The following is a 21162-nucleotide window of genomic DNA, read 5'->3' on the forward strand; positions in this document are numbered from 1 at the left end:
CCACGGCGGGAGCGCGCGCGGGAACGAGCGAAGGCGGTGGCGGGTTTTGGGCGGCGACGGCGGGAACCGGCGTCGGCGCGCGAGAGAGAAAACGAGAGAGAGAGAGAGGGAGAAACAGCGAGAGCGAGAGAGCTCTTTCTCTCCGCTCGGCTTGGCACGTGCGAGAGGAGGGTGGAGGACGGCAGAGGGAGGAAATGGGCCGAGGGGAGGGGGAGGAGCGGCTGAGAGGAGATGGGCCGAGGAGAAAACGGCCCACAAAAATCCGAGGGAGGCAAAATAGACTTTTTCAGAGGAGATTGATTTGGAGAGAAATGGAGAGATTTAGGGTTTGGATTCGAATTCAAATTTGATATTCAAACTCGAGGGTTTAGGGATGTATCAAGGGGAATTCAAGGAGAAGTCATGGGAAAGATTCAAAAGGAATACTTGGGTATTTGTTCTCGGGAACATAGGGGAGTCAAGGAAGGAAACAAAACGGGGGTTTGGACATTTTGGGATTTGGAAATGTGTTTGGCGAGGATTCAAAGGAAGGGATTGACTTTCGGATTTAGATTTCGGAGACTTGAATTGGGAGAGGAGATTTGAGGCGGAGGATTTTGATTTCGATGAGAGGGAATAACGGGATTAAATTGAGATCTTGGCACAACTTAGACTCGCACACAAAGAACGAAAATTTTCGCAATTAGGATTTTGCCGAATTAGTTTTTAACGCCTCACGAAAAGCGGAGCGTTACAGCTGGCCACGACTTCGGAAATGGCCGGCCGGTCCTCCCCCTGCAGCCGCATGCAGCGCGCTGCCGTCTGCGCCACCAGCTCCGCCGCCTCCAGCTGCCTCGCCGTTGGCTCCGGCGTCGGCCGCCTGTCCAACACCTTCCACACGACCACACCTCCCCTACCTCGATGAACGGCGGTGTGACTTCAGCCAAGACGGCGGGGATTGCGTTCCGATCCTCCTCCGAACAGTCGAACACCTTGTGCACGTCCTCCTCTTGGTAAAAGAGTGCCCTCATCCCCGTCAACACCTCCAGCATCACGACGCCGAAGCTGTACACGTCGATCGTTGGCTTCGCGATCGCTGTCGTGGCGTACTCCAGGTCGATGTATCCGAACTTGCCATAGAAAGCATCGGCCGGAACACTTCTCGTCGAGTGATCGCAGCGGACCGACGCGCCGAAGTCAGCCAAGCGCCAAAGCGTGGCGCCCAAGTGGCGTCGAACAGCATGTTTGACGAGTTGATGTCGCGGTGGATGATCACCGGTCGCTCGTTGTAGCACTACAGGTATTCGATGGCTCGCGACACGCCCAGCAGTGTCTCGATGCGCATCTTCCAGTTCAATGACGTCCTCACCGGCGACGACGAGGACGACGGCGGCGGCGTTGTACCGTGCAGGTGGTCGTGAAGCGAGCCGTTGTTGGTGTACTCGTAGACGATCAGGCGCTCCTCCACCTTCTTCATCTTCCGGAACGGTGGAAGAAGCTGGCGCTTCTCCTGTTCCAGCACGCAGCTGCCATAGAAGCAGATGATGTGCTTGTGGCGAAGGGAGGGGAGGATGGTCACCTCTGCCATGAATTCCTTAGCTGTTGTCCCGTACGTCTCGTCCTTGTGCGTGCGCTTGATGGCCACCTCGTCTCGCCCGTCCGGAAGAAGATATCCAATGTACACTGTGCCGAAGCCGCCTTTACCGATCTCTCTGTCAGCTGCAAAGTTGTTGGTGGCCGTCGCGAGCTCCGCAAAGGTGAATTTCTCACCTTCGTCTCCATGGAGCACCACATTTTCTTGCAACTCCTAGGACGAAGTAATTGAGTTTCTCTCTTTAGCAAAGCAAGCAAGCTAGCACGAAAGGTAAACAATTTCAGAAAAGCTCGATCGAGTAACACAGTTTTGTATTGTACGTACCACCTGATGAGAGTGGGAGGCTGAAGATGGAGACGGCATAGTGGACATGTCGTTTGGAAGAAGGATGTTGTAGATTCGATCGAGACGACGAGTGATGTAGATGTGGCTGACGAAGGGGAAGACGAGGAGGTACGATCGAGTCGATCCTGCTCTGAACTTCTCTGAACTTGTCAGCTTGCCGCCCGGTTGTCACCAACCATGGTCATGCCCTGACAGGACATCACAAGCTCGTGCGCCTCCCGGAGCGTGTCGCCGAGCCCGGCCAGCGGCCGCCGGACCTCCGGCCTCCGCATCACCTCCGGATCCTGCAGGTGCGGCAGCAGCTCGGCAATCATGAACACGCGGCGGGCGAGCTGCTCGCACTCCTTGTTCTGCTGAGCCGTCAGCGCCGCCAGCATGATCATGGAGATTGTTAGATAGATCTCCCTCCCCTTGAGCCCAACGGCACAAGGGGCCTTGACACGCGCCCTGATCGGGGGCGCCCAGCCCAATAGCTGGTGGGCTCCCGTCACCCTGCGCCATATAAAAGAGAGGTGGAGGCCGGGGCGGCACAAGACACGAGGTTCGCTGCCACCGCTAACTCCACCCACAAAACCCTAATCCGATCGAGAGGGGGCGTAGCCAGTGACGCAAAGCTTCACCGCCGCGCCACGCCTCATCGACGCCGCCGACGGTCGTCCACGCCACGACCACCGACGCCATCACGACCACCGTCGTCACCATCCACGACAAGCCCGCGACGACAACGACGATGGCCGGCACTTCTTCATCCTCCAACACCTCAACCGGTCGGTCTCTAAACCCTCTCGTTTCATCTCTATATTGTTGTTCATCCACCCGATAGAACCACCTGGCTAGATCTAAACCTAGGCGATCCTAGAGAGAATCCTAACAGTGGTATCAGAGCGAGAACCCTAGTGTTTATATCGGTTCGGGGAAAGAAATCCAAAGAAGACAAGAAAAGAAAAGCAATGATCCGAATGGATCGAAAAGAACGAAACCCTAACCCTAATCCCTTACCACGTCGCCGGTCATTGTCAACGCCAGCAAAGGGGGGAGGGCAAAGGGCACCGCCTTGGGGCCCCTCGATGGCTGTGCATGCACCCACGGGTGCACGCGCGTGCCGGCGAGGGGGCCGTGGCGGCGCCGCCATCTCCTTCGTCGCCGCCTACTCTCTCTCACTCGGTGGGGCTGGTGGCGCGTTGGGGGAGAAGAGAAAAGAAGGCGCGGCGGCGCGAGGGCCGCCGGCATCGGCTGGGCCGAAATGAGCCCAAGAGGGCGCGCGCGCAGGAGCGCTTTGCCGGCCCAGGCCTAGGTTGCGGTTGCGCGCGCGCGCGCACTCGGCCGTGGGCCAGCTTTCCTCCGATGGGCCAAAATGGCATCATGAACAGTAGCATTTTTCCTTTAAATTTTGTCTATTTTCATGCAAATTTCAACACAATTTTGAAGCGATTTTGCATGCTTTACCTCTGTTTAAAATTTGATCCAAAGGAGTAATTTTTTACAGAGTGTAAATAACAGAATTGCTACTGTTCATATGTATTTTATAAAGTTATTCCGCTACAAATAGATAAAATTGATGAAAATTAGTGTTTCTAAAATTAAATTTCGAACCAACGGGAGAATTTAATTTTAGGAACATTAATTCTGTGCTATGATGTTGTAATTTTCTGACCAACGTTGATAATTGCAATGTTATAGTTATAGCTTTATATGTTATGTCTATTTTTACCCAACGGTGATGTAGGCTTAATGCATAATATTTTTAATGTTAATTTTGCTCTCACCGTACATGATTATTTCAGGTGGCTACTGCTTGATGGGTTGCATTAAAGATATTCCGACCCTGAAGGGAGATAACTACGCAGAATGGAAAAGAAAACTCGACATTGCTTTCATCTTGGGAGAGGTGGACTGGGTGTTGACTACCCCATGTCCTATAGAACCTGCTGCACTTGTCAGAGTTGAAAATGAGTCAGATGCTGACTGGCAAAGAAGACAGAGGGACAATGCTCCCCTCATAATGTCGTATTACATTGAGCAAAAGAAATGGTCCTTAGTCAACAAGAAATGTTTGGCTGTGGTAAAGAACACGATTGAGCCAACCTTATTGGGCTCAATCCCAGAGTGTGACACCATCTCTAAGTACCTTGAAAGAATAAAGAGCCAATTTACTGGTTCTTCAAAGACTTATGCTACACAGCTAATAAAGCAGCTTGTGACAGAAAGGTACCATGGAGGTGGTGTAAGAGACCACATTCTTAGGATGAGCAACATGGCTTCCAAGTTGAAGCCAATGGATTTGGGCATCTCAGATGACTTTCTTGTCCATTTGGTTATGGCCTCATTGCCAAAGCACTTTGACAACTTTGTTGTCAACTACAATATAAGTCCAGAGAAATGGAACTTTGAAAAGCTCATCGCTAATTGTGTGCAAGAGGAGGAAAGAATCAAAGAGTCCAATGGAGACTCTATTAACTATGTTAAAGATAACAAGAAAAAGAACTACAAGTCACCCTCCTCAAAAGCAAAACAGCCTCAGCATCTGCCTTAGCAACAACAGTTCACTGTTGAAAAGGATCAGTGTCTCCACTGCAAGAAGACAGGGCATTACAAGAATGATTGTCCTGACTTCCTGAAAATAATCATGGCAAAGAAAGGTGAGAACATTATTACATTTGTAAATGAATCTCATTATGTTGGTTATTCCAGATCCACATGGTGGATTGATTCTGGAGCAACTATTCATGTGTCTAATTGTTTAAAGGGATTCCGTTCGACGAGAACTACGTAAAGAAGCGAAAGCTCCATTAGAGTCGCCAATGGAGTTGAAGCAAAAGTTGAAGCTGTTGGAGATCTTCGCCTAGAGCTCGCGAATGGCTTCACACTTTTACTTAGAGATGATTTTTATGTTCCTTCTTTGCAAAGAAATTTAATAAGTGTATCGAAATTGGATTTCGGTGGATAGGATTGCCATTTTGGAAATGGAAAATGTAAACTATGGTATAATAATGCATGTATTGGTCTTGCTGTGTTGCAAGACGAGCTTTATTTGTTATCTCTTCCTGAGAATGTGAATGTTGTGTCCTCGTTGACAAAAGAAAACAAGAAAAGAAAGAGAACTCCTGATGTCTCATCGAAATTATGGCACTGTCGTTTAGGCCATATTTCAAGGGGGAGAATTGAGAGACTAGTTAAGAATGAAATTCTTCCTCCATTAGAGTTATCAGATTTAGAACAATGCATTGAATGCATTAAAAGAAAATTTGTAAAGAGCATAAAAAAGTGTGCAAAACGAAGCGTAGGAATTTTCGAGATCATTCACACAGATATTTGTGGTCCATTTCCTGTGAAAAGTGTAGATGGCTATGACTCGTTCATAACATTCACAGATGATTACTCCCGATATGGTTATATTTATTCAATTAAAGAAAGATCAGAAGCATTGGATAAATTTAAGATATTCAAAGCTGAAGTTGAAAATCAGCATGACATAAAGATTAAAGTAGTAAGATCTGACCGTGGGGGGAGTACTATGGTCGGCATACGCCTTATGGGCAATTCCATGGACCTTTTGCAAGGTTCTTGCTAGAGAATGGTATAGTAGCCCAGTATTCAACACCAGGTGAACCTCAACAGAATGGGGTAGCTGAAAGGTGTAACCGTACCCTTATGGATATGGTGCGCAGCATGATGAGCTACTCCACCTTACCATTGGGTTTATGGATGGAGGCATTAAAAACCTCAATTCATATCCTCAACATAGTTCCAAGCAAATTGGTGCCCAAAACACCGTATGAGCTATGGACAGGAAGAGTACCCTCGCTAGCTCACCTCCATGTGTGGGGGAGTCCTGCAGAGGCTAAAATATTTAACCCAAACCTTGGGAAATTGGATCCCAAAACAGTAAGCTGTCATTTTATTGGCTATCCTGAAAGATCGAAGGGTTATCGTTTCTACTGTCCAAACAGTTATACAAAGTTTGTAGAAATGAGACACGCCGTCTTCTTGGAAGACGAAATGATTAGGAGGAGCTCGGTAGTTCGAGAAATTGATCTTGAGGAGAGGCAGGTGTCTGTACCGGCTCCGTCGACTCAGGAGCCTTTTTTCTCTCTACCTGCTGATGTTGTGCCTGCAATGCATGACGTTGCGGTACTAGCACCTATTGTTACCCCTCCTGTGGCAACATTGAATGAAAGTGAGGAACCTGTTCTACAGGATTCAACAAAAATTATTGCCATACAAGAGGAGGAGGTGCAACAGCCTCAAACAGAGAATGTGCCAAATGTGGAGGCCCCTAGAAGGTCTGAAAGAGTCAGAAGATCGGCTATCTGTGATGACTATGAAGTTTATAATATAGAATAGTCGCATATGGAGGATGATCCCACCTCATATGAAGAGGCCATGAGAAGCGTTCGCTCATCTGAATGATTGGAAGCCATGAAAGATGAAATGAAATCAATGAAACTAAACGATGTCTGGGATTTAGAAGAAATTCCTAAAGGAGCCAAGACAGTAGGCTGTAAATGGGTCTATAAAACCAAATATGAGTCCAGAGGGAATATAGAAAAGTTTAAGACGCGGCTTGTGGCAAAAGTTTTCACGCAAAGAGAAGAAATTGATTACAATGAGACATTTTCTCCAGTCTCTTGTAAAGATTCCTTCAGGATTATAATGGCTTTGGTGGCACATTATGATTTGGAATTACATCAGATGGATATAAAAACGGTATTTCTAAATGGAGATTTGAAGGAAAAAGTATACATGGCACAACCGAAAGGTTTTGTCGTGAAAGGAAACGAAAATATGGGATGTCGTCTAAAGAGATCCATTTATGGATTAAAACAAGCTTCGAGACAGTGGTACTTGAAGTTTGATGGGACAATAAAGAAATTTGGGTTTCGAGAGAATATTGAGGACAACTGTATTTATACAAAGTTTAAGAATGGGAGATTCATTTTCCTAGTTCTGTATGTAAATGACATTCTACTGGCTAGTAGTGATGTCAGTGTACTGCAGGAAACAAAGAAATTCTTGTCCTCAAACTTTGACATGAAAGACCTCGGTGAGGCTTCATATGTTTTGGGCATAGAGATTCACCGAGACAAAACAAAGTATGTATTGGGACTTTCTCAAAAGACATATATAGAAAAGGTGTTGAAGAAATTCAACATGTACAGATGCAGTGCCACACCTGCTCCTATAGTCAAGGGTGAAAAGTATGGGACATGGCGATGTCCCAAAAATCAGTATGAGCTCAACGAAATGAAAACAAAGCCATATGCGTCAGCTGTGGGAAGCCTACAGTATGCGTAAGTGTGCACACGTCCTGACTTGGCATTTATCACCGGGTTACTTGGCAGATTTCAGAGTAATCCAGGCCCAGAGCACTGGAAATTGGTAAAGAAAGTCTTGCGTTATTTGCAAGGTACAAAAGGCCTCATGTTGTCTTATAGAAGATCAGAGCCGCTCCGGATAGTGGGGTATTCAGGTTCTGATTTTGCAAAAGATAATACAAAGTCAACATCAGGATACGTGTTCACCCTTGCAGGGGGAGCTATTTCATGGAAAAGCTCCAAACAGACTATCACTGCAGGGTCTACTATGTATGCCGAGTTTATAGCATGCTATGAGGCCACGGGGCAGGTAAACTAGCGAAAGAAGTTCATACCCGGTTTAAAGGTGGTTGACAGTATTGAGAAACCACTAAAGTTATGCTGCGACAACGAACCCACAGTAATGTACGCTCACAACAATCAGTCAAGTGGTGCTGCCAAACACATTGACATAAAGTACTATTTTGTGAAGGACAAAGTCCGGGATTAAACAATCAGTCTCGAGCACATTAGAACAGAAAGGATGCTCGTGGATCCGCTCACGAAAGGCCTACCACCCAACGTGTTCAAGGAACATGTAGCCGGCATGGGTTTAAGGGAAGCCTTATGAATCCTGGACTACATGGCCCAAAAGTTAAAGTATCTGTTTCTGAATGGAGATGTGTATAGTGGCTGTCGGATCCATTGGCGATTAACCATGACGATGAAACAAGCTCTATGTGCAAATCTGTGATGAAATAGAAAAAGGCTAAAAGAAATAGTGAGATCAAGGGGGAGAATGTTAGATAGATCTCCCTCCCCTTGAGCCCAACGGCACAAGAGGCCTTGACCCACACCCTGATCGGGGGCACCCAGCTCAATGGCTAGTGGGACCCCGTCACCCTGCGCCATATAAAAGAGGGGTGGAGGCCGGGGCGGCACAAGACACGAGGTTCGCTGCCGCCGCCAACTCCACCCACAAAACCCTAATCCGATCGAGAAGGGGCGCAGCCAGTGACGGGAAGCTTCACCGCCACGCCACGCCTCATCGACGCCGCCGACGGTCGTCCCCGCCACAACCACCGACGCCATCACGACCACCGTCGTCGCCGTCCACGACAAGCCCGCGACGACAACGACGATGGCCGGCACTTCTTCATCCTCCAACACCTTAACCGGTCGGTCTCTAAACCCTCTCGTTTCATCTCTATATTGTTGTTCATCCACCCAATAGAACCACCCGACTAGATCTAAACCTAGGCGACGGACGTCTGCGCCGACTAGGTGCGCCCACTGTCGCAGCCTGCCCCAGCCCGCTCCACATCTCGCCGTGGTGATCTCAAAGAAATCGGTAGAATCGCGTGGATGCTACTTTTGCTAGCTAGAAGGGAAAGGAAGGCAATTCCCAGAAAGTGGGTGGTAGTGGAGTGTGGACTGATAAGATTTGCGCTCATCCTCTGGCCAATGGCCAGATTAAACACTGGTGGAGAAACCATCTTTCGTCGGTCGGCCGATTTCCACAATAGTCCCGGATGCAATAAAAACCGGGGCTAAAGATCAGATGATCTTTAGTCCCGGTTCAAAAGGGTAACGGGCATATTTGATCTTTAGTCCCGGTTTGTGTTACCAACCGGGACTAAAGATCATCTTTAGTCCCGGTTCGAATGCTGTCAGGTCATGTCAGGCCTCTCCGGGATCTTTAGTCCCGGTTGGTAATACCAACCGGGACTAAAGATCGTAACTTTAGTCCCGGTTGGTAATACCAACCGGGACTAAAGATCCCGGTGATCTTTAGCCCCGGTTGGTGCTACCAACCGGGACTAAAGTCCCACCCCTATATATATGTCTTCTTCCTCCTCCAGCTGCCCGAGCAAGCTTCAAAATTTCTTCAAAAAAGAGGGGAGGTCATGCCAAAATTTCTATTGAATTTATTTTATTGATTAATTACATACAAATCGGAGGTGCCTAAAAGGTTTGCAACTTCATCCTCCAATGTTTTTTTTTGTCATACTACATTTGCACCTATGTTTTGCACACTTTTTTTGTCTCCAAAATTTAGTTGTAAGTTGATGAGAGAGAAAATGTGTGTGGGGAAGAAAGAATATATAGAAATTTAGTTCATTTGCTAAACAAGGTTTTATAAAATAGTTGAGAAGGAAAACTCTAGTGAAAGTTAATCTTAAATAATAGAAAACAAACTAAAATGAAAATTAAAAGAAGTAAAACACATTAAAATTAGTTTAAAACTTTACAAATAGTTTTTAAGAATTATTTGGTGTAATATTTTATGATTTTTGTATGAATAAAGATATCTTATAATTATTGTATGACTGTCATTATTGTAAGAATAATTATTTGTGTACGGTTTTTTTGACTCATGTAGATGGATCGGCAATGGATGTACGCTGACCGGCGGTCCAAAGAGTTTATTGACGGCGTGCACTATTTTTTGAGAGTGGCCGAAGCTAACAGGCAAAGGGGTTTTATTTGTTGTCCATGCAATAAGTGTAAGAATCAGAAGGAGTATTCTGCATCCAGGACTATTCATTTCCACTTGTTTGAGTCGGGGTTCATGCCAAGCTATAATTGTTGGACATCCCACGGAGAGCAAGGTGTTGAAATGGAAGAAGATGAAGTGGAAGACGACAATATTCCGGACTTTGCTCAGTATGTTGGATTTGAAGGAAATCAAACGGGCGAGGAGGAAATAGCTGCTGATGGTAACGACGTTGCGGATGATCTTGGTCAGATGTTGCAGGACGCCAGGGAGGACTGCGAAAGTGAAAAGGAGGCCCATAAATTGGACAAGATGTTGGAGGACCACAGAACTTCGTTGTACCCAGGTTGCGAGCAGGGGCACAAAAAGTTGGATACCACTCTGGAGTTGTTGCAATGGAAGGCAAAAAATGGGGTTAGTGACAAGGCATTTGGCGATTTATTGAAACTCATCAAGAACATTCTTCCGGGGGGAAACAAATTGCCCGAGACAACGTACGAGGCTAAGAAGATAGTCTGCCTGTTAGGACTGGAAGTTCATAAGATTCACGCATGTCCGAACGATTGTATCCTATATCGCGGTGAGGAGTATGAGAACCTAGAAGCATGCCCTGTTTGCAAAGCACTACGATACAAGATTAGACGGGACGATCCAGGAGAAGTTGACGGGCAGCTAACAAAGAAGAGAATTCCTGCTAAGGTGATGTGGTATTTCCCTATAATACCACGGCTAAGGCGTTTGTTCAGGAACAAGGGGAATGCTAGAATGTTGCGATGGCACGCTGAAGAGCGTCAACAGGACGGGATGCTGAGACACCCCGCCGATGGTTCGCAGTGGCGAAACATCGACAGAAAATTTAAAGAATTTGGAAAGGACGCACGAAACATACGGTTTGGTTTGAGTACGGATGGCATGAATCCTTTTGGAGAGATGAGCAGCGGCCATAGCACTTGGCCCGTTACGATGTGTATCTACAACCTCCCCCCCCCCCCGGCTATGCATGAAGAGGAAGTACATAATGATGCCGATTATTATTCAAGGCCCCAAGCAACCTGGTAACGACATCGACGTGTACCTAAGACCACTGGTCGAAGATCTTAAACAGTTGTGGAAGAAGGAAGGTGTCCCCGTGTGGGACGAGGACAAACAGGAGGAGTTTAACCTACGAGCGCTGCTGTTCGTAACCATCAACGATTGGCCTGCACTTAGCAACCTATCCGGACAGTCCAACAAGGGGTACAAGGCTTGCACTCACTGTATGGATGAAACAGAAAGTACGTATCTTAAGCACTGTAGGAAGGTTGTATACATGGGTCATCGTCGATTCCTTGCAGCAAACCACCCGGTACGGAAGAAAGGCAAGCACTTCGAACATAAGGCCGACCACCGTACGAAGCCTAAACATCGCAGCGGGAAAATAGTGTTTGCTATGGTTAAAGATCTTAAAGTAGTGTTCGGAAAGGGGCCTGGAAGCCAGCATATAGAGAGCGAAGATGGTCACGCGGCGATGTGGAAAAAGAACTCTATATTTTGGGAGTTACCATATTGGGAATTCTTGGACGTACGCCACGCAATCGACGTGATGCACCTCACTAAGAACCTTTGCGTAAACCTTCTTGGCTTCCTAGGTGTATACGGAAAGTCGAAAGATACACTGGAAGCACGTAATGATCTGAAGCATATGGAACAACACGGCGACCTTCACCCGGAACCAAAGGAGAAAGGAAGCCATTACTTGAGTCCAGCCAGCTACACTCTTAGCAAGGCAGAGAAGGAAAGTATGTTTGAATGCTTGGAGAGCATAAAGGTACCGTCTGGATACTCCACGAATATCAAGCGAATAATAAGCACGAAGGAGAAGAAGTTCACAAACCTAAAGTCTCATGACTGTCACGTGTTGATGATACAACTGCTACCATTTGTAATAAGGGGTATCCTTCCAGACAATGTCCGGGCAACAATAACAAAGCTATGTGCATTCATGAACGCAATTTCGCAGAAGGTCATCGATCCGGATAGATTAGAAGCCCTTCAGAATGAAGTGGTGCAATGTCTCGTCAGTTTTGAGTTGATATTTCCACCTTCATTTTTCAATATAATGACGCATCTGCTTTGTCACCTTGTGAAAGAGATCCGTATTCTCGGGCCTATGTACCTACACAACATGTTTCCTTTCGAGAGGTACATGGGCGTTCTGAAGAAGTATGTTCGTAACCGTGCTCGTCCAGAGGCAAGCATCGCCAAGGGTTATGGAACAGAGGAGGTCATCGAATTTTGTGTAGAATTTATCGAAGACCTTCGCCCAATCGGGGTACCTGAATCACGCCATGAAGGGAGACTACGGGGAAAGGGAACTCTCGGAAGGAAAGCAATAATGACGGTAGACAACAATTTATTCCGTAAAGCCCATTTCACTGTTCTGCAACACTCTTCATTGGTAGCTCCTTACATCGAGGAGCACTTGACTCTAGTTCGCGCCAGGAACATTGGTAAGTCCGATGCATGGATTACACGGCATCACATTGATACTTTCCCCGCGTGGCTACGACAACATCTCATGGGTAACGAGTCGATCAACCAACAACTTGCCTTCCTGGCGAGGGGACCGTCTGGGTCGATCGCGACATTCCAAGGATATGAGATCAATGGGTACACATTCTACACGAGAGCCCAAGACATGAAGAGCACGAACCAAAACAGCGATGTTCGTGTCGATGCCATGGGACACGATGGAACAACTGCCACGTATTACGGTGCCATCGAGGACATATGGGAACTTGACTATGGTCCTCTCAAGGTTCCTCTGTTCCGGTGCCAATGGGTTAGGTTGACTGGTGGAGGCGTAATGATTGATGACAGTGGGATGACAACTGTTGACCTTAACAAGGTTGGATACTCGGACGAACCTTTTGTCCTTGCCAATGATATAACGCAAGTCTTTTTTGTGAAGGACATGTCTAGCAAAGGAAAGAAGGGCAGAGGGCCTGATGAGCCTAAGCGTCAAGTGGTTCTCCCAGGCAAAAGAAGAATCGTCAGAGTTGAGGACAAGACTGACGAGGATTACGATCAGTTAGATTTCTTACTATACGTCTCCTTTAATTAATTAGGTCCTTGTATATAAGTAGACTATAGAAAATAATATACTCCCTTTTATCGTTGTAGAATGGAGATTCAAAGGGCCCGACGGCGGAGGGTTTTCGATACTGGATTCATCGACCCTCGGAAAGTAAACGTCGCAATGCTCGACCAATATCCACAAGAAACAGAGGACAATCTCGTCCATCTCCTGAAGGCGCAACATTACAAGACGTTCATACTGTTGCCATACAACACAGAGTTAGTTTAATTTTACTGTCTTCCTACATACCAAATTTCATACCCGTACGAACTTGCTAAGTGTTTCATATGTAATGCATCCCACGCACATTGCAGATTCCACTGGGTGCTTTTACTCTTCGACCTGGAGGCCTGCACCGTCAACGTATATGACTCAATGGATAAAAAAGAGTCTACGTTTGACAAGGTTTTCGAACTTATAGACAGGTACCGTCATAAGTTCCTTTGTTAATTAAGAAAATCTTGTTATGTTAATTGCTACTACGAATCATAGCTTTAAACTCCATGTAGGGCTTGGTATCGGTTCCGTCATTTGGTCCGCGGTAAATGGAGAGAAAGACTTATTAATTAGTTCAAATTTCCTGTGAGTACACATGCTCTACATTTATATTTCTCCGATTCAAATACATACAAGTGTATATTAATTAGATCTCTCGTTGTTTGTCATTTATTTGTAGTGCGCAAAGCAAAAGCAGGGAACTAACTTGTGCGGCTATTACGTGTGCGAGTATTGCCACTGCCTTGCAGACCAAATCATCACTACAAGAGAGCTCGATGTACGTACAAATAAATTCAAAATTTTATTACGTAGCGATTTCTTGTTTAATTACTAATCAATTTCATACATTCATATAGTTTATTCGCATGAGGGATAACCTGACCACACACAAGGAATTTATCGCGGCGGTTCAAGAACAACTCATGGGATTCATCAACGAAGAAATCCTTGATCCCAAGGGTGAATTCTACTACGACGGAAACACAATTCACCGGTCCTTAGCTTCTGAGCTAGCAGCGACTACTACTACGTCGAAATCGTAGCTAGCTAGGACATATAATGGATTGTAATTAATACATGACTACATATGTTTCTATATGCATGTGTACACATTTTCTATAATGTAAATATATTTTGGTCATATATATATCTATATACATATGCATTTGCATAACATATATATGTGTAAATACATATATATTATGCATGTATATACATATAATATAATATAATATAATATATATATATATATATATACATATATATATGTATGCATATATATGTATTGAAACATATATATGCATGGTTTATATATATATATATATATATATATATATATATATATATATATATATATATATAGATATATATAAACCATGCAGCAACAGGGCCATGAAAAAAAAAAAAGGTCAGCTCGATCTTTAGTCCCGGATTGGTACTCCCGGTTTGGAAACCGGGACTAAAGGGGAGTTACGAACCGGGACTACAAAGGTTTCTCCACCAGTGAAAGGTGCTAAAGATTTCACTTTTTTTTATAATCTACAGCGAATATTTTATACCGTTTAGTAGGGCACGTTTAAATAAATTGTACATGTAGCTAAGTACACTTCATGTCAAGTTCTATGTGAGAGTAAGATTTTTTTTTCAGTAACACTAACAATAAAAATCTCGGTGCTCCAATAGTAGCATTTTTCCAGCACCAAAAACTACTATTAGTGTTTTTGAATATGCTCAATTTACATGTTGATACATAAAAAATAATTACTGTTGTAAATTATTTACCTTGTAGGGTAGAAAAAAAAAGCTAGTGCTTTTGATTTTGTAAGATAGGTAGCCCATGTACTGAACTTATGGTCAGAACTAGGGGTGAAAATGGTAACGGTAATTACCGGCCGACCGGCGTTCGTTTTCGACTTTCTACCGGCCGAGCCATATGGAAATGGTAATCGACCGAAACAAAAATGGAAATGGTAAAAAATATGGAAATGAAAACGGAAATGGTTTTGCTGTTATACCGATCGTTTCCGTATTTACCGTATTCTCGCGGAAATTACCGTTTCTTATAATATGGTAATTACCGTATTCTAAATATGTCGATATTATAGGACATGTCTATACTTGACCCACAGCTTATAGATTGAATGACTCTTCAATAAAATCTCTAACTTTTGTACATGGCTAAAATGAAGTTAATTTATAATTTATATAGTATAAGCTTGAATTTATGTATATATATATAACATACTTATGTAAAGTTAAATATATGTTTTTATAGTTTAATGTTTCCATATTTGTTACCGGTTTCTGATCTGTACCGACATGTTTCCGTCCGTATTGTTCCGTTTCCGGTTTTCCGATATTTCCGATATCGTTTTCGTTTCCGACTTTACCGTTTCCGATTTCGTTTCCGAGAAAAATATGGTTACGGAAATGGTTGAGGCTGTTTTCCGATCGTTTCCGACCGTTTTCATCCCTAGTCAGAACATACGCAACTGCTGCCTTATTGTTGGCACGGTTAAATAGTTAATGACATGCTTTTCACTTACCTTATTTTGGTAACATTTCATTAATATCTATAACTTATAATAAAGTAATAGAAAAAATAGCCTCCACATTAGCTCTCAAGATCTAGAAACTTTCATATTAATTGGAATAAAATGGGAAAAAAAAAGGAAAACTCATTGCAGACAAGGATTCTTTCTTTTTATTTTTTTAAAAAAATCACATTATAGATGTGTAGTGTCCGATCGGACACCTGCTGACCTGCATAGAACAAATCTTTTGCAGTTTGCAAAAGAAAAATCTTTTGCAAGGAAAAAATGACCTAAGCTGGCTGCTAGAGTACCCGTGTACAACACAAATCACAAGTGTGCATGTAAGTAGTACTCCCAATATTGGCTCATTAACAGCACATCGCAATCAAGAAAAACACATACAAAGATAAAATCCGTACCCCTATCACTGTGTTTGTTACTTCGAGCAGAGACGGGTTGTAGTGCCTGTATGCCAGTTTATTTCGATCAATTTGACTTGTGCAAACCTGATGATAGCTTTAGTGAAAATCACAGCAAGCCCAAGCCATCACAGACGGTCCACTACAGCCATATGCATCTCAAATTGGGCTGAGATGGGCCCACGTTAAAAACTTACTTATAGGCCGGCGCATACTACCACAATTCTGGCCCATATGGAGGCACGTCAACCGCGACCCCCTTTCGGCCCAGCGATTCGTCGCCACTAGAAGAATTTTTTTTATTTATAATTTTTTTTATTAAAAGTTTGACAAAAATAATTTTCCATTTTGAAAATTGACGGAAGTAGTCGCCTACCGCCCTCTGGGAGGGCGATTTTTAAAAATCGCCCTCTCATAGGGCGGCGAAAATGACGTGGCAGACGGCCGTTCGCTCTCGGGCGACGGCCGTCAACGAAATTTGCAGGCGGCCCCCTTGCCGCCCTCCGCGAGGGCGATTTTGTACTGTGCGGGGGGCCGCCTGCAAATGGGCGGCGAGGGGGGGCATGGAAATTTACAGGCGGCCCCCTTGCCGCCCTCCGCGAGGGCGATTTTGTACTGTGCGGGGGGCCGCCTGCAAATGGGCGGCGAGGGGGCATGGAATTTTGCAGGCGGCCCCCTTGCCGCCCTCCGCTAGGGCGATTTTGTACTGTGCTCTATATTTTTGTATAAATATCAATAGTTATCAAATCTTTTTATATTGAAAACTATACAAGATTAAAATCTCCAAGACTGGTAAAATACAATTTTATTATTTTTTAGGGCATATTTGGATTGTTACCGTACAAATATTTTTTTACCGTACAAATATTTTATTAATTTTTAGGGCATATTTGGATTGTTAGTGCCAAATTTTTCTTCACGACCAAATATTTGGTAAGGTAAAATTGCATTTGATCATATTTGGTTTGCTGCCAAAATGTAAAATTGTAGTGAAGAATGTTCTACATAATCTCAAATCTAGATTACGTATTACCAATGAATAGGCTTTCATTTTCGTGTGTTGTGTGATAGTGGGAAAGAAGATATGAAGAGGTTGCCTTCAGATTGTCAATTATATAGCGTCGTTTTCACTGCAATATATGTGAACTCAATGAGATACATTATTCATTAGATGTGACAAGACGATCACGCGTGGGCGTGATTCACTTTATGTAAACAGGCAGCGCCGAAAGTTGATAGTGATAACTCGAGCTGCCGCTTTTCATGTGTGCTGTTGTGGACTGTGCGCGCTACTGGATCTGACACTACCGTGCAGCGCCGAAAGTGTGTTGTCGTGAGCATAAGTTGTTCTAGCACCATATGAATGAAAAGAACTATGTAGACGAGACAAACACAAGTAGTACTGCAGTAGTAATAGCAAAAGTAGTACTGCTTTACAAGTTTGTAAGCCAAAAGAAACGGTCACATAAGGACTGAAGAGGTAGAACACTACTGACGAGGCCTCTTACCCCTGTCCCTCCTACCCTGCGCCCTAACGTGCCCGTGGGAGTACGTGAGTCGGTCCGGGGGTACGGCACGGCCAACCCGTCCTGCCTGTATAGGTGTGACCTCTGGCTGCTCCTGAGTGTGCGCCTCTGGAGCTCCTCCAAGCTGAGAGGAGCCTAGTACGTCGTGGTGGTCTGCACCGTGCAAGTCGTCGTCGTAGAACTGGCTAGTAGGACCAGTCCTACCGGCGTGAGACGAAGAGGCCCCAGTACCGAAGATCCCGGCTGCAAATCCTGCTGGACAAGGACCATCAGTTTCGTACAGGTATTTAACAGTATTAATAAAAAGTAAAGTACCGTGTGGGCGAGGGATCGACGCTCCGTGAGAGGAAGAGCTGGCGAACGCGCCCGAAGAGGTGGCGAACGCCCCTGCGGAGCTCATGGAAGCGCCGGTCGTGCCTGCGAACGCGCTCGAAGGCAGACGAGGTCCTGCGATGAGGAAACGTGCAGTTAAAACATGGTGACATAATCGTGCAAAAGCTGAAACAAAAATGAACTAATATCTGGGCTGAACTGTACCGTGCGAAATAGGTGCCGTAGGTCGAGGTCCTGCTCCGACGGTAGGCGCGCGAGGCCGTGGTTGTACCGGACCAGCTGGAGGTACGACGTCCACGGCGCTGCGACAGGAGAAGACGCGCATGACCGCACGCATCTTCTCCTGCATCCGGTCGAAGGTCGCCCTCTGCTCAACGTCAGTCAAGTGCAAACCTCTGTTCAACCTCACTTGGACTGCGGTGATATCGGCACTGATATCCCGTGCGGCATCAGCCTATGCAAGATGGAAATAACAAATTCAGTAGTTGTCCTATATTATGCAAGATAAATGAAATAATTGTAAGAAGTAATACAAATTGGACGTACCGCCACGAAGTAGTCTCGGTCACGGTGCGTGGGATACGCGTCCGTGACAGCGGCAACGTGCGGCTCTGGGGCGTCTGGAGTGAAGGTCACACGCGCACGAGTGCGAGGAAGGTACCAGCGAAGGTACTCACGGTAGTTCTCCTCCGTGTGTGGGAAGAGCTCGTTGATCACCTCCTCTGTAGCTAACACCCAGTCGTCAACGTACTGCTGTACACGTGGAGCCCAAAGTGCGCCTGCTAGCTGTCCCCGTCGAGTCAACCTGTGAAGAGAGGTAAATTATATGGCTCGATGAAGTAATTATCATAAAAATTTAGAAATGAACAATCCGAACTCACGAGTGGTCGGCAGGGAGGACGGTCGGCTGCACGTTGCCCGGAAACACCTGCCTAAGTCCGAACTGTCTCATCACACGCTGCGGGCAGTGAGGCTCAACGAAAATGTCGAACACCATCGGCAGGATGGTGAGCCAGTAAGCCTGGTCGCGTGTGCACAAGGACGAAAGTCCTAGCGGTGCTCTCGCAGCGACGGCCTCTTCTGTGTACGGCTCCCAGATGACGTCGCTCGGCTGGAGACGGTCAAACTCGAACACGAAGTCCGGGTAACCACGTCTCACCTGGACGTGAGCGTAACAACGCTGCAATAAACATGATCGGAATTAGACATGTTATGTGAAGAAAAAAAAAAGACGACTGATAAACTTATAACGCATCGAAGTTGCACTAACCCCACGTCGACACCAGTAAGTCCCCATCGTGGGACCGTCCTCTGGCCACTGCGCGCTGCGACCAACCCCGTAGGGTGCGCTGTCCACCACTGGTCGACCTATGGCAAACCTCTCGGCTGCCCAAAGCTGAAGCAACATAGGGCAGCCAGCGATGATCGCTCCCGCGTCAGTCTTCGTGCACGCCTCACAGAGGGCACGGTACGTGGCTGCTAGCACGGCAGAACCCCAGCTCCACTGCGGCACGTCCTGTGGCTGAGCATCCACGATGGACCGTGCGTAGTGGACCAGCCGGAAGTCCACAGCGTGCCCGTGGGTGCTAGTGAACATCACCCACCCGAACAACCACAACAGGTACGCCTCAAGGGAGCGTCGGACCGAGTAATCATCAGCGTCAGGGTGCAGAAGGTCCGCCTACAATTAAGAATGAAATGTTAGTACAAAACACTCATTCGGTCGCAAATAAGCACGTATGATAATAACAACTTATTTACTTACAGTGAACTGGAGCAACCAAGCCTTGCTAGGCCCGACTGTAGAGTACGGAGGAAGGGTGGTGGTCGGTCCTAGGTGTGGAAGGCGCATCACCTGCTCGAAGCGCGCAGTGATATCCTCCTTCCACCCAAAAAAACCGTCCACGGGACCAACTGCTGCTCCCGCCAGCGGTAGCCCGAGCAGGTACGACACGTCCTGCAGTGTCGGAGCCATCTCCCCACAGGGAAGGTGGAACGTGTGCGTCTCAGGTCTCCAGCGGTCTACAAGAGTGGCAAGGAGTGACCGGTCTGCATCCCACCGCTTCGCTGGGTCACGGTCGTCCGCCGCCGCCTCAACAAGCCTACAAAGTGGTAGAAGGCCTGCCGCACGCAACCTGTATAGAGCAAACTTCAAACATAAGTACAACACAAAGCAAAGTTGAGTTGAAATGTGAACATACGCGTACCAAGGAACGTGACGGGGGTCGACACGCAACCACTCGCGCGACGTGCGTGGACGGAAGGTGCCGAGCTGTGCACCCTCGACTGCTGACAGGAACGAGCGGTGGTTCCTGTCAATCCCACGGTTCAACAGCGCCGGTGTGTCGTACGCCATACCTGCATCAAATAGGTTGATCAGAAACATATAAATAATTAGTTCAACATAAGTAATAAATGTTCATAAGCGAATTACTAACACATATTAAACAAGAGTACAAACAAACAAAAGTGTTTAGTCCGAACACTCATCACGATAACATTATGATACAACACCGAATAGTTCGCAATACTACTAGTACAACAATAGTCGGAGGTACTCATTACAACAACATTGAATTGAAATTACACGATAGAAGTATTTAGTCCGAACACTCATTACATCACAACAGCATTTTATTTCCTAAATCGAAAGCATTGTTACACCATGGAATCGCCTGCTGCGCGACGACGCCTTGGCCTTGCGCGCCTGCTTGTTGTTCCTTCACCAGGTGGTCGCCTACCATCACTTGCCTGTCCAGATGGACTAGCATCTGCGCCGCTTGGAACTTCTGCATTCTTCGGGCATTTCTTGTAAGTATGGCCGCGCAGATCACACTTGCTGCAGCGTAAAGTCCTCCCACCTGCTTCTGACTCATCCATATCATTTCTGATGCGTCTAGTTTGGCGTCGACCCTTTTTCACCCTTAACTTAGATGGATCTGGAATGTAAAAAACTTGGGCACTCAGCGTTGTGTAAGATCCTGAGATCCCGAACCCATATATCTGCTCACTCCATGTATGAAAGATTGCTTCTTTCCTGAAATAATTTGAGACGTACACATTGGGAGATATGCCACAATCACCGGCAGCAGCAAGAACGTGTGAGCAAGGAAGGTGATGAAGCTTCGGCTTCATACAACTGCAGGTACATCCACCATCCGCCTTCAAGACACATTCCTGCACGGCTTGCTTGCGATAGATACCACGCCTGCTCCTATCAACACACATTATTTCATACCGATGCACTTGTGTGCCTTGAGCAACAACTCGATGTCTCCGTGCCTTTTTGATTTTATCTTCCATGTACTTTGTCACTACGTTGCCAAACACTATGTTGTTATCAGCCATGGACGGACCAATTTTCTTGTATCGATCCCTAAAGTACGCTTGCGTGCCGTGAAGGATGAATTCAACAATAGCAACCAATGGAAGTACCCGAACTCCTCGCATTACCCAGTTGTACACCTCTGCCAAATTGGTTGTCATTATGCCATACCGAGATCCATCGGTGTCGAACAATAGAGAC

General features: G+C 46.0%; 1 pseudogene; it reads right to left on the reverse strand.

Annotated features, from left to right (window-relative positions):
• Window positions 1-705: 705 nt before the first annotated feature.
• Window positions 706-8536, reverse strand: LOC107278349 (putative serine/threonine-protein kinase-like protein CCR3; annotated as a pseudogene).
• Window positions 8537-21162: the final 12626 nt, after the last annotated feature.

The sequence above is a fragment of the Oryza sativa genome, chromosome 11, assembly GCF_034140825.1.
Source record: "Oryza sativa Japonica Group chromosome 11, ASM3414082v1".
Taxonomy (NCBI): Eukaryota; Viridiplantae; Streptophyta; class Magnoliopsida; order Poales; family Poaceae; genus Oryza; species Oryza sativa.